The 7371-nt window shown below is 42.6% G+C and overlaps 1 pseudogene; it reads left to right on the top strand.

Annotated features, from left to right (window-relative positions):
- Positions 1 to 6757: 6757 nt before the first annotated feature.
- LOC112825263 (zinc finger protein 706 pseudogene) lies at positions 6758 to 7161 on the top strand (annotated as a pseudogene).
- Positions 7162 to 7371: the final 210 nt, after the last annotated feature.

Genomic DNA, 7371 nt, shown 5'->3' with positions numbered 1-7371 from the left:
ATGTTTTCAAGAAGATGTCAGTTATTTTTCCTGGCCAGAACTCTGTAGAAGAATTTTTCAAATGTGGAGCAGTTTGCAGTAACATCTGGTCTTCTGTTTAGTTGAACAGGGAGCTTTCTGTAAACATTTCCCTCTGGCTTTTTGTTGCCTGCCTCTTCCTGATCGCATCTAAACTTTTCCCATGCAAACCAAACCATGCTCCTGGGTGTTTAACAAATTAACATAAAGAATCAGGCGGAAGTTCATTTGTCTGTCACTTTGTTTTCTTACCCAATTTAAAGAAAGTGATTTTTTTTCCAAGTCTTCCTGAAAGCTGATTTTAGATTTACCTCTGCATTTAAGAGAAAAATCCAAAATGCTGTCTTTAGCATACTAGCACTACCATGGTGTTCTCCAGACCCTGGGGAGGGGTTTGGGGTGATGCAGCTACTAGTTCAGCCTCTCCCACTTTCAGGTCAGTGCGGCAGTCCAGGTGCGGCTATGAAAGTGAAAAACCTGCCAAGGTAACCAAACTCACAACAGTGGCCTCTTTACCACCTTGCTCTAGGCTGCTGAATGGGCTCACACATCATTGTGTAGCTAAGGGGAAACCATGGGACCATGTGGCAGAGGAAGGACAGGGCACTGGCTCCTGTCTTAGCCTCACTGAAGCTCTTGTGAAAGCCACAGAGTCCAGAGTCCCGTGTCAATCTACAGAATCCGTATCTCCAGGGATGGGAGCAACTATGTAACTTAAGGGCACCTGGGTGGCTCAGCTGGTTAAGCATCTGCCTTCGGCTCAGGTCGTGATCCCAGGGTCCTGGGATGGAGTCCCACATCGGGTTCCCTGCTCAATGGAGCCTGCTTCTCCCTCTGCCCCTCCCTGGCTTGTGCTCATGTGCTCTCTCGCTCTCTCAAAAATAAATAAATTAATTAAAATTTTGTTTAAAAACTATGTAACTTAAAATTATTCCAGGTGGTTCTTCAGGGCAGGCTGGCCCTGACCCACTGACAGTGGATTGTTGGAAATAGCACCAGCCTTGGAAGCAAATTGCTTTCAAATTCTGTTTCCATCACTCAGGAGCTATACATCTTTGTTGTATATATCCTTGTATACATCAAGTTCTTTGAATAACTTTTCCTGACATAAATCTGTCTATTCATTAAGTTGTGAGAAGAAAAATTTTAAAATAAAGGGTATGTGACAGCAAGTAGTATGGTGTCTGACACACTGTAGTTGTACAAGAATATAAATCCGAGTTTTTATTCAGCAATTTTATTGAATGCTACCAATAACAATATCACCACCACCATCATCATCATCAGTGGTAATAGTGGGAGATCTGGTAGTAGCAATACTGATTACTCTGTACCAGACGTTGTCCTAAATGCTCTAGGTATGTTGTCTTACTTAATCTTCATACTGTCATTTCATTCTCTAGGTGTGGAAACTGAGGCATGGAGGTATTAAATATGTTGCTGAATTTCCACGGGTAGTAAGAAATGAAGCTCTGGAGTAAGTATTTGGCTCTAAAGTGTGAGACCCTACCGACTCCCGTTGTGCTCAGCTCGGAGTGTACCACACAGCCGTGCGCACCAGTGCAGGAGATGGAGAATAAACAATAAACAAATAAGAAATTGTAAAGAAGAAAAAGCTAAGGGAGGATAAACACAGGAAGTTGGAATGGAGAATAAAGAGGTGGGGGAACGGTACTGATTTCCAGAGATAGGAGAAGTCATCCCTGAGATAGTGATATGTACCCTGGGACCGGAAGGATGAAGGGGAGGGGCCATGCATCAAGGTTGGGCGTAGCATTTCAGGCCCAGGGTATAACCGTGCGCGCTGAAGCCTTTGGGCTGAACAAAACTCAATGTACTTGGGGATCTGTGTGGTCGCACCTTAGTGTCCGAGGGGAAGAATGGCACAAACTGAGACGGAAGAGGTGGGCAGAGGCAGGGCATGTAGAGGTCTTGCACACTGACATAGGGAAAGCAAGTTTTATTTGAAAGGCAGTGAGGAGCTGAATGGTTTTAAGCTAATTCATGCTTTTAGAAGATCACTCTCATTGCTGTTTAAAATGCTTGTAAAAATGGGGCAAAAGAGGAAGCGGAGAAAGCAATTATGATATTACAACAGTGGTCAGTTGAAAGGTGATGGTGATTTACAGTAGGTGAGGCGAAATTAGAAGCCTCCTATTGAACATATTAAATATGTGGTGATTATAATAAATTCAAGAAGTGATACCAAGGGGCGCCTGGGTGGCTCAGCTGTTTAGCGTCTGCCTTCAGCTTGGGTCATGATCCCAGGGTCCTGGGATCGAGCCCCGCGTCGGGCTCCCTGCTCGGCAGGGAAGCCTGCTTCTCCCTCTCCCACTCCCCCTGCTTGTGTTCCCTCTCTCACTGTCTCTCTCTCTCTCTCTGTGTCAAAAAATAAATAAAAATGTTTAAAAAAAAAAAAGAAGTGATACCAAGTAGACAAGTGGATATCTAAGAATAAAGCTCCAAGAAGAGAATAAATGTAGAAGTCAAGAAGGTGGAGATAGTATTTACAGCCGAGGGGAGTGAATGCAGTGTCCTGGAGAGTGGGTCAGGAGAGAGACTGAAAAAGATGAACTGACAGCTGGAAAGGCCTGAGATTCTCCAACCTTTGGAAGGTTGGCAAAGTTAAAGGCCCCAGGAGAAAAGCAAGGGGAATCAGCCATAGAGGTCTGAGGAAACTCAGGAACATGAGTAAGAGAGAGGGAGAGAAGGTATGGAAGCCATAGGAATTGTCGTTCGCATGGACCCTGCTGGGGGGTGATGGATGATGAGAACAGGAAAACATGCATTTAGTTTGAAGAACCCGGTGATCTTAAAAAATAGCGGTTTCAATGCAGTCCCAAACAAATTTCAGATTAGAGCTGTTGGAAGAATGAATGGAAGGAGGTAGAAAGATGGTGTCTTAGGAATTTGGGGTATAAAGAGGATCTGAGAAATGGGACAATAGCTGAATGGTATTGTGAAACTGCAAGATGTTTTTCTTTTTGCATTTCTTTCGTTTTTTGTTTCTAAGATGGGAAATACCAAAGCCTATTTGGACACTGGAGAGTATTGTCCAGTAGGGAGGTCAGCAGTATAAGGAAAAAGAGGGAGGTACTGAAGGAGCAAAGGATGTTTTGGGGTAGTAGGGTAGGGGCTCCAGATCCCAAGTGTGAGCTGAGGACGAGCTCTGCCTCCCCAGAAACTGTGAAGAAGGAGAAACTGTAGAAAGATACACTAGATCTCTAGACCTGTTCATTGTACAATGAGAAGATCTTTAAAGAGTTCACTTTTTTTTTTCCAGAGAAAAAAGGTAAATTTTACAAGCTTGGAATACCAAAGGGAGAGGAAATTTGAGCATTGTGAAAAGAAGGAGATGTGAAATAGTCAGTGATGAACAAGCAAGAGGCAGACCACCAAGAACTGAGTAGGACACTTACTTAGGGCAGAAACTCCATCTGGAGCTAGTAATTGCCAATGTGGAGAGATAGCAGCCTGCCCACTATGTGATTTCTCTCCGGTAATACTGGCCTCCTGGAGACAAGTCCAAGAGTGACACCCTTATAAGTTCATCCAGATTTTTGGATTTGTAAAGGGAAGTGTAATGGGGGATGGTAAGCAAGGAGTTTAGAGTAGTGTAATCTCAACTGAGTATAGAGGAAAATGAGGAGAGAAAAGAATTTTGGGTAGAAGACAATGGTGTTAAGAATAGATAAGAATGGGGCACGTGGGTGGCTCAGTTGGTTGGACTTCTGACTCTTGATTTCTGCTCAGGTCATGGATCTCAGCATCGTGAGACAGAGCCCTGGGTTGGTCTCCACGCTTAGAGCAGAGTCTGCTTGAGATTCCCTTTCCCTCTCTCTCTGCCCCTCCCACTTGTGCTCACTCTCTTTCTAAGTAAATAAATAAATCTTTAAAAAAAAAGAGATAAGAATAAACTTCCAGTTATAGAATAAACAAGTCACAGGATGTAAGGTACAGCACAGGGAGTATAATCAATAATATTGTAATAACTCTGCATAGTGACAGATGGTAACTGGACTTATGATGGGGATCACTTCATAATGTATAAAAATATCAAATAAAAATGTCACATCACTATGATGTACACCTAAAATTAACAAGATATTGTATGTCAATCATACTTCAATAAAAAGAATTAATTTCTTTAAAAAAGAATGGATAGGAGGAATTGCCTTCATACTTTATAAATAGGTCCTCCTATATAAGTGAAAACATTTTGAGTATATATCCTTCATACATGCATGAGTATTTGCTTATTTAACATTTATATATACTTACTATATTCTAATACTGAGCTAAGTGCTTTACAAACATTAAATCTCTTGAGCTTCATAACCTTCATAGTAACTCCATGAAGTAGAAACTGTAATTATATCATTTTACAAATAAGAAAACTAGGCATAGAGTAGTTAGGTAACTTTCTCAAGGCCACACACTTAGTAAATGCCACAGGATTTGACTTCATGGAGTTGCTGCAGAGTTCATGCTCTTATTTGTGTGCATAAAAGTAATCTAATGAATTATTGTCAAAAGATCAAGGAAGGTTCTATCCCTTCCTTGATAGCACAGATAAAGGATGTCTATCTCTTTCTAGGGAGGTTGAGAAAGTTTCAATAGAAGATACTATGTATGAGCTGGGTTCTTGAAGATCCTGAAGGAGTTTGCCAGACAGTGAAAATGCAAGGACAGGGAGAAAGGGCATTCTGACACAGGAAAAAATACTCAAAAGCCAGAGGCCCAGACAGCATGGCCTGATAGGGCTTGTCTGAGGAATTTCCCTATGATCCAGAGACCATCCTGTTTTAGCCACAAAGATTCTTATTTCCGTGTAGAGAATTATGTAGCATTGTCAATCCATTTTGTTTAATTTTTTATTATAACTTTTTACTTGCATTCCATCTAATTTTTTTAAATTTTATTTTATTATGTTGTTAGTCACCATACAATACATCATTAGTTTTTGATGTAGTGATCCACGTTTCGTTGTTTTCGCATTCCATCTAATTTTGTCAGGGGAAAGAAGCAAGGGGAAATGTGGGTTGCAGTGTTCCTGAACATGGCTGCCATCATCATAGGTTTTGCCCAGCATGGCTCATTTTTGGTTACAAAAGGGTTAGATGACAACTGTTCGATACTAGCTTTGGGAACTTGAGGAAGCTACTTAACCTCTCTGCACTTCAATTTTCTCATCTAGGAAATGAGAGATAATAATACCTTTACTGCAGGCTCATTGTTAGATTTAAACACTATTACACATGTAAAGTACCCTGCCGATTGTATCTCTCCACCCGAATCAGAAAAATGATGATTATTATCATTATCATTGTTAGTACTGGGAACCACTGGAAAATAAACCCAGAAAAGGACTTTAAGACCTTCTGGGCAAGGGAACTTGCAGGGACCGGCTTACAAACGGATGAAACAGCAGGTGGCCTTCTAAGCAGGCTGAGCGCACTGCCCCTCAGTGTCTTGGTTGTAAAGGAGATAAGCCATCAACGGGTTCCTTCAAGGGCTAAAGTGCCATAGCTGAAAAAGACGGAAGTCAGAAAATTGCCTTCATCAGGAGCATGGACTGCATTTGGTCTGTGGAACGAATTATAACCAAGTTCCTATTATGTGTAGCACACTCACTCCAGGCATTTTTTTGTGTCTGACCTCCTTTGAGCCTCCAAATAATCGTGGAAGGATTAATCCCATTTATCGATGAGGCAACGGGGCACAGAATGCCCCAAGTCATGGCAGCAGCAAGTCACAGCCCCAGGCTCAAACTTCTGACTGTAAGCCTGTCTTTCCGTGGTGTGAGTGTGCCTCTTCTGCCATGGCTCTCCCAGTGTGGTTCCCAGAGCAGCAGCGACAGCAATACCTGGGAACTTGCTGTAAATGCAGTTCTGGGGCGCCACTGTAGACCTACTGAATCAGAAACTGGGAGCTGGCCCAGCAATCCGGGTTTTACCAAGCCACCTGGAAACGGACTATGATAAACGGGGAGTCAGACTGCAAGGGCAGCAGAAAAGAGGGTGGAGGAAGACTTCATAGGAAAAATGGATTCTGAATTAGGTGGGCACAGCCGGCTAGGGAAAATACAGTTTGAACTTTGGAACATCTGGGGCTGGAAAACAAAGAAGCATTCAAAGAATGATGGTGACACGTCAGAAGGATGGAAAAGTCGGTTTGAATGAGCTCCCATTGGCCAAATCAGGAATAATTGGAATATCAAAAAAAAAATTAAAATAATAGGGGCTCCTGGGTGGCTCAGTCGGTTAAGCCTCTGCCTTCGGCTCAGGTCACGATCCCAGGGTCCTGGGATGGAGCCCCACATCCGGCTCTCTGCTCAGTGGTGGGGAGCCTGCTTCTCCCTCTCCTTCTACTGCTCCCCCTGCTTGTGCTCTCTCTTTCTCTGTCAAATAAATAAATCTTTAAAAAATTAAAAAATAAAAATAATAACGGGTTATAACCCATTTAATAATAAATATAAAATTGGAAGCCATAAATCCCTATGGATACAAACAGGTGGATAGATTAAAGGTTTGAGGAAAATGAGATACTGATATCTCCAAAGTGCCTTCCCCCAGGAATACTTAATTACAAAAGGGGGAAAAATCCTCTTTCCCTTCTTTGGCGGGTGGAGGAGGCTGAGGCGGTGCTGGGCGCTCTCCCCCTTCCTGTCCCTCCAGCCACCGCCCCGGCCCTCTCGCGCTGCGCGGTCTCTCGGACACAAGACCGCCCCGGCCCGGATATGGCTCGTGGACAGCCGAAGATTCAGTCTCAGCAGCAAATGCCAAAAAGCAAGCTGGACAAAAGAAGAAATGAGGACATGAGCAAAAGACTGCTGCCAAAGCTGCCTTATTATTATACCTGCACTGCTTGTGGGACACCAATGCCAGACTCTAAGACCTTCAAGCAGCACTTTGAAAGCAAGCATCCTAAGACTCCACTTCCTCCAGAATTGGCTGATGTTCAGGCATAAAGTTGTTTACAGGTGAAGTCATGACACCTTTGACTCTTCTACTGTCTCAGACCTTAGGTAAGAAACCTGCAGCTGCTTTTCCAGAAAACTGTTGATCAGCAAAAATAAAGGAGCTAGAGAAACATTCATTTTTAAGCTGTTCCTTTTTGGGCTTCATGCAAAGACAATTCTGTGTAAATGTACAGTTGACCCTGATTTGGAAATCTGAAAATCAGTCCATCCTTGTTATAAAAATTTTTTTTACAATTGTAATTATACTGATGTTCACATTGTGTAAAATAACTCATTTAATAAAGTAGTACTTTGATTTTACGACAAAAAAAGGGGAGGGGAGAATAACATTACCATGAAGAAGTCTGGCAGACATAACCTCAAGCAAGGGA

The sequence above is a fragment of the Callorhinus ursinus genome, unplaced genomic scaffold (assembly GCF_003265705.2).
Source record: "Callorhinus ursinus isolate GAN/ISIS: 27379988/994484 unplaced genomic scaffold, GSC_fseal_2.0 scaffold12, whole genome shotgun sequence".
Classification (NCBI taxonomy): Eukaryota; Metazoa; Chordata; class Mammalia; order Carnivora; family Otariidae; genus Callorhinus; species Callorhinus ursinus.
The sequence above is the reverse complement of the archived record's forward strand: the minus strand, read 5'-3'. Positions and strand labels throughout refer to the sequence as shown.